Source organism: Tachypleus tridentatus, chromosome 13, assembly GCF_004210375.1.
Source record: "Tachypleus tridentatus isolate NWPU-2018 chromosome 13, ASM421037v1, whole genome shotgun sequence".
Classification (NCBI taxonomy): domain Eukaryota; kingdom Metazoa; phylum Arthropoda; class Merostomata; order Xiphosura; family Limulidae; genus Tachypleus; species Tachypleus tridentatus.
This window is the reverse complement of record NC_134837.1, coordinates 2,045,871-2,052,758: the sequence shown is the minus strand read 5'-3', so window position 1 is coordinate 2,052,758 and position 6,888 is coordinate 2,045,871. Positions and strand designations below refer to the sequence as shown.

General features: G+C 30.6%; 1 long non-coding RNA gene across 1 annotated transcript; it reads right to left on the bottom strand.

Moving 5' to 3' along the window:
* Positions 1-2,326: 2,326 nt before the first annotated feature.
* Positions 2,327-5,056, bottom strand: LOC143235978 (uncharacterized). Its single transcript, XR_013019413.1, has 3 exons — positions 4,987-5,056; positions 4,295-4,364; positions 2,327-2,544 (listed from the first exon to the last, which is right to left on the bottom strand). It is a non-coding gene; the product is annotated as an uncharacterized LOC143235978 (long non-coding RNA).
* Positions 5,057-6,888: the final 1,832 nt, after the last annotated feature.

The window sequence follows — 6,888 nt, the reverse complement described above, 5'->3', positions numbered from 1 at the left end:
TTTTTTTACTACAGTTGTTTCTTGTAATAAGCGGTCGTTCTACAAAGTAGGATATTCTATCTTAACCTGAAGATCACCTAGGAAACGTTGTTCTTATCAATAAAAGTGTTGATACCCATAGTAGCCGTTCTGAGATACAAAGACAGGCATCATAGTGTTATTATCATTGACAAAAATTATTATTTCAAGAGTTGTCTTCCTACACACCAGACGGAAGCTAATTTTTGTGAAGAAATTTAACTCAACAAATATTGACTTCTTATATTTTAATCAAATACAGAATTGGTAAACACATTCAATATTATTAGATTTGTATTTTCAATAATCAGCTAAATTAACTTCGAGTAGGGGACCAAATGAACATCAGAATTAAAGTTTTGATGATTTAGAACATGTGAAATTTTTACCAAATTATTGGAAAGTTTCCAAAAATATTAACCGAAACAAAAACTTCCAGATTAAACTATCTTGATTTGATACATTAAATTTCATTATTTGTGTAATTATTGATTTAATACCTTCCAAAGTACATGGTAGACAACTAATAACCTATTACATAACCGACCCAACAAACTAATTACAAATGTGTTACAAAATGTGATATTTAACCATTCTTAATATGTAATATGACGTTTGAACACCGACATCTCATTCTTCTGGTTTATATTATTTTAATATAAACTATTACATAACCGACCCAACAAACTAATTACAAATGTGTTACAAAATGTGATATTTAACCATTCTTAATATGTAATATGTCGTTTGAACACCGACATCTCATTTTTCTGGTTTATATTATTTTAATATAAACTATTACATAACCGACCCAACAAACTAATTACAAATGTGTTACAAAATGTGATATTTAACCATTCTTAATATGTAATATGACGTTTGAACACCGACATCTCATTCTTCTGGTTTATATTATTTTAATATAAACTATTACATAACCGAACCAACAAACTAATTACAAATGTGTTACAAAATGTGATATTTAACCATTCTTAATATGTAATATGTCGTTTGAACACCGACATCTCATTCTTCTGGTTTATATTATTTTAATATAAACTATTACATAACCGAACCAACAAACTAATTACAAATGTGTTACAAAATGTGATATTTAACCATTCTTATTATGTAATATGTCGTTTGAACACCGACATCTCATTCTTCTGGTTTATATTATTTTAATATAAACTATTACATAACCGACCCAACAAACTAATTACAAATGTGTTACAAAATGTGATATTTAACCATTCTTAATATGTAATATGTCGTTTGAACACCGACATCTCATTCTTCTGGTTTATATTATTTTAATATAAACTATTACATAACCGAACCAACAAACTAATTACAAATGTGTTACAAAATGTGATATTTAACCATTCTTAATATGTAATATGTCGTTTGAACACCGACATCTCATTCTTCTGGTTTATATTATTTTAATATAAACTATTACATAACCGACCCAACAAACTAATTACAAATGTGTTACAAAATGTGATATTTAACCATTCTTAATATGTAATATGTCGTTTGAACACCGACATCTCATTCTTCTGGTTTATATTATTTTAATATAAACTATTACATAACCGACCCAACAAACTAATTACAAATGTGTTATAAAATGTGATATTTAACCATTCTTAATATGTAATATGTCGTTTGAACACCGACATCTCATTCTTCTGGTTTATATTATTTTAATATAAACTATTACATAACCGACCCAACAAACTAATTACAAATGTGTTACAAAATGTGATATTTAACCATTCTTAATATGTAATATGTCGTTTGAACACCGACATCTCATTCTTCTGGTTTATATTATTTTAATCTCTATTACTATTATTTTATTACTTTATGTGAGACTGGCGAAGGTAGGATAAGACTGACAGATGTAAGGTTCCTTAGTCACCTCCAAAATCTAGAGTATATTTTATATCCCACATTATAGTCTCTACACTGGAATTATTTCAATTTGTATATCATTTTTTTATATCTGTTTTGGATTGTTGTTGGTTACAACAAACTAATATCAATCAGAGGTTTTGATTTCCTGTTTTTAACTCAGTCCTTAGTTGTGGTTCATTTAACTTAACACTTCAGTATTAATATTCTAGTTACACACACACATTTACCTTCCGTTGAGCAAGTGGTAAGGTGGAGAACTTATATTACTAAATTCCGGATTTCGATTCCTGCGTGTTTTCAACTAAGATAGATCTTAGTCAGCTTTGTATTTAACAACAAGCAAAAAACAAGATTTATTTGTATTATTTAGTTTTTTATTGATAACAAAATTCCATATGGATTCTAAAGTATCCTCAGAACATATATCGCTTCCTTCTACGCTTTAAACCACATGCCTCCTGTTCTTCCAGGACCAAAAACCAGTTGCACTTCCACTTCCATATCGACCTCCATATCCATGACTATCAGAACAACAATAGAAAGGAGGAATATCACAGTGAACAAAATTTGTTGTACATGCGATGCCTTCTCGGAAATTCCCCACTAGTTCAGGTAGTAAACAAAGTAACGTCATTAGAATATATATCGCCTATAATATTTTATAATAATTTTAAAATCGTCACTGTTTATCTACTTGTGAAGCCCAACTAATAAACATAATATTCATAATGTTAAAATTACGTCAATACCAAGATCAACCGTTGATGTTACAGAACACGTCACAAAAAAAAATAGTCATCTTTAACAGTTTCGTTAATTTGACGAGTTTGTCAGTAAAATCTATTATTATTAATCAATAAACCAATCTACTTTCTTGTTTCCAGAACAGTATCTTATATCAAATTTTAACTTTCCGTTGCGTCACTAAAAGTACATAAAATTTCTCTATAAAAACACATTAAAGTATTTCTCCGTTGGGTAACTTACACACTAAATACCGTATTTTACGCCTTAGTTAGAGGTTACATCGTGGAAGACGAACCCTGATTTGTGACAGAGAATTCTAATAAAAAATATTGACTTTGCAACTAACACTTTAATATATCCTTGACTTTCTTCAATTTACTGAGTAAACACATAATATATTCCACAGTATATCGACAATATTAGTTCAACTGTGTGTTTTATACTACTGAAGATACTTGTAATTTGTAAGTAGTGACATTATGATCTGTATGAGAGGCCGATATGAGTAGATCCCAAGCTAACCTCTTGTCGAGTTATTGATTATTAATTACGTCAATACCAAGATCAACCGTTGTTGTTACAGAACACGTCACAAAAAATAGTCATCTTTAACATGACTATTTTGACTTTCTTCTTTCACCATAATGGTGAAAACACTGTTTGTATGAATTCAGTGTTAAAGAATTCATACTCACCTGGAGTTGATTCCAACAGTGTTGTATTTTTAATAAGATGCACAGTTCTGAGAACATCACAACCAATGAAAATGTTTGTCGTAACATTGACGTCAAGAATAAATTACAATATTATAGAGACAGATTGAACCAATAGGAAACTGAGTGATTATTTGTTATTTACATGTGATACATTTCTGTTAAAGTGGCTCATGTAGTGGTGGAAAGACTTTAAAACTGTAAGTGATGTCCCATCACCATTGTCTTGGGACACTCATGGGGATTTTAAGTTATTTTGAAAGAAAAAATGTGCCTATTACATTGTATAAAATACGGTATATTGTTCTCACGGCTGTGGATTGTATGTCATAACAAACACGACCACAGCACAAGATCAATCATATAAACTGCTGTCGTATTAATGTAATTATTATTTTGTACACTCGTTAATTAACAACAAACACATCTGAAACAATTATCTGTTATTTTATTGTCTATGTTACTTACTTTCAGTTTGATATTAAGTTGTAGCAACAAATCCAATTTAAATTAAAATATTTACTTTAAAAGTTACAAGAACAAATTTTATAAAAATGCATGGTTGTGTCACCCTGTGTTGCTGTTTTACACATGTAATCATTTTAAAATAATTTAATTTCTCACTTTAAATTGTTGTGAAATATATAGTCGTCAAGAGAAGTACTATTTATTACATTATTTCATTATAAACAATAATCGAATGTTTGTATACACGTTGTTATAAACTTACTTTCATTAAATATTATGTTACAAACCTCCGTTAATAACAAACAAGAAAATAAACATTGTGGCAGTTTCTTAAACGATAAAGACAAACGTAACTCATAATTGATATTTCTATCATACCATTTAAACTGTTTGCATGAATTTGGTGTCAAAGAATTCATACTCACCTGGAGTTGATTCCAACAGTGTTGTGAACATCAAAAGTATAATAATTGTTGTAGTCTTCATTTCTCTGATCTGTTAAAATCAGTATTAATACAGTTAGAGAAATGTGACTTTTAACAAAGCCTAAAATAAAAGCTCGACACTTAGTACAGCCCATGAATTCTATATCTTACTAGCTTCAGATATATTAGAACAGAGGTTCTTTTTATAAACGGAAGTAGAGAGTTACAGAAGAAACAAGTTCCAGATTTATCACAGGAACACTAAAACCATTACAATAACTGGACAACATCTAATGAAAGATTTCTATATGATAAAAATTACATTTTGTAAATACCGTTTAACAACAAAAATAATTTTATATCGATTTTTTTCTTTTCTTGGAGGTTTCTCGAACTTAATAAAACATGAAAGTAAAAACTTCTTTATTAAAGAAAGTTTATATCTAAGAACAATACCAGATCGATCAACCAAAACACACAGAATTAAAGTTTAACAATGAATAGAAAAACGTTGAAGTTACCATGACTGCGGTAAAATATCGACTTATGAAATGAAAACAAAATATTAGTTTGTGTTAACATGATAAAATAATTATTCAAATAAGTACTTAAGATCTGTACTTAGTTTAATATTCATTATAATTACTATTATAAAGAAATACTCTCAAACAAGATATAAAAAATTATATTACCAAGGAGTGTTCAATGATTAGGTACTTCAACTACGTTTTATTGGGGTGTAAATATACAGTTAGACTAGGGTCATGATACTCAGCTTATATAGTCGTATTTTTAATGTTATGCACAGTTATAAGAACATCACAACCAATGAAAATGTTTCTCGTAACATTGACGTCAAGAATAAATTACAATATTATAGAGACAAATTGAACCAATAGGAAACTGAGTGATTATTTGTTATTTACATGTGATACATTTCTGTTAAAGTGGCTCATGTAGTGGTGGAAAGACTTTAAAACTGTAAGTGGTAATGAAGTTGTGTGATTAGGGTAGAATGGATAGTAACATGTAAGTAGTTGTGTTTCATGGATATTCACAAATGGCTTATATATCAATAAATCGTGTGGAACACATGTAGCTATTGTAACATTAGAACAAACGAGCCTCGATGTGCGATATTATAGGTAAAACGTAGTTATTTTAACTTTAGAATACACAGGAGTCTATAAAGACATTTATTTAACCATAAGTATACAGGCTAACTAAATGATTTTTATATCCTAATCATGTTGACACGCTGTTTGTTTCTTTGTTTGACTTAAATTTCCCACAAATTTATACGAGCATTATCTGCGCTAGCCGTCCTTAAGTTACGTGTGAGATAAGAAGGAAGTCTAATAGCCATCACCATCCACCATCAACTGTTAGTTACTTTTTATTTACAAATTCTGCGATCAACCGTTACTTATAACGCATCTTTAGCTGAATGGGCAAACAAGTTTCATGAGTGGAAGATTCATACTCGTTACCTAAAGAATTCGAGTCACTCACCACCTAGCCGTATCTGGACGGTATACATACACTTAGTTCAGTGTGACGACATACTCTTGTTTGTCACATGACAGAAGTCATTTGTACAGTTTTATGATATACTACAGTTCCAAACATGTGAAACTCTTATCTAATTATTTATTATGGTTAATCTGTTGTCTTCTTTACATGTACATATTTAGAAAATTTAGAGATTACAAAATTTTCTTCTTCTGAGGTTCTCAGAGGACAAAGTTTCTCATCATTTTGATGTTGTTTTTGTGTGGAAATAAAAAACAAAAATATTTTAATGTCTTCAGTTACCTAGTGGCTCGGGTGAAGATTTTTGTAAACAACTATGAAAGTAACGTTGAAACGTTGGTTTTAAGTGGCAAGATTTCAAAGTTACCCAGGTATAGCACGTGTGAAAACACCGTGAGCCAGGACATTCTGTTCTCACGCGCTTATCAGGGAACCAAACTCTCCGCTTCAGGAAAAAACTCTCATCACAAAGATTGATTTTTTTAACGTTATACACAACAATACCTAGATTGATAACAATGTAACGTGATAAGAACATATTTAACATTAACAATACGTGATAGAACTGTTGAACATAATATCTCTGTAATGATCAAACTAGTGTTTAATAAAAATAGGTCGGCAGTCGCTTGTTTCTTTTGGAATTTCGCGCAAAGCTACACGAGGGTTATCTGTGCTAGCCGTCCCTAATTAAGTAGTATAAGACTAAGGGAAGACAGCTAGTTATCACCCCCACCACCAACTCTTAGATTGTTCTTTAACAACGAGTAGTGGGATTGATCGTCACTGTATAACGCCCCTGCGGCTGAAAGGGCGAGCACATTTGGTGCGACGGGGATTCGACCCTTATATTATGAGCCGAACGCCTTAACCACCTGTCCATGCCGGGCCTTTTTTTAATTCATGAAGCTAAATTCTAAAACGGCTGACTCAACACCTACACACAGCTCCCTAGAGTACAGCATAAGTTTAAGTAGTTACACAACAGAAACACCATTGTGACTTTGTTCTTATAACAAACAAAGTGTTCAGATATTTATACTGTTCTGTCACAGTAACAA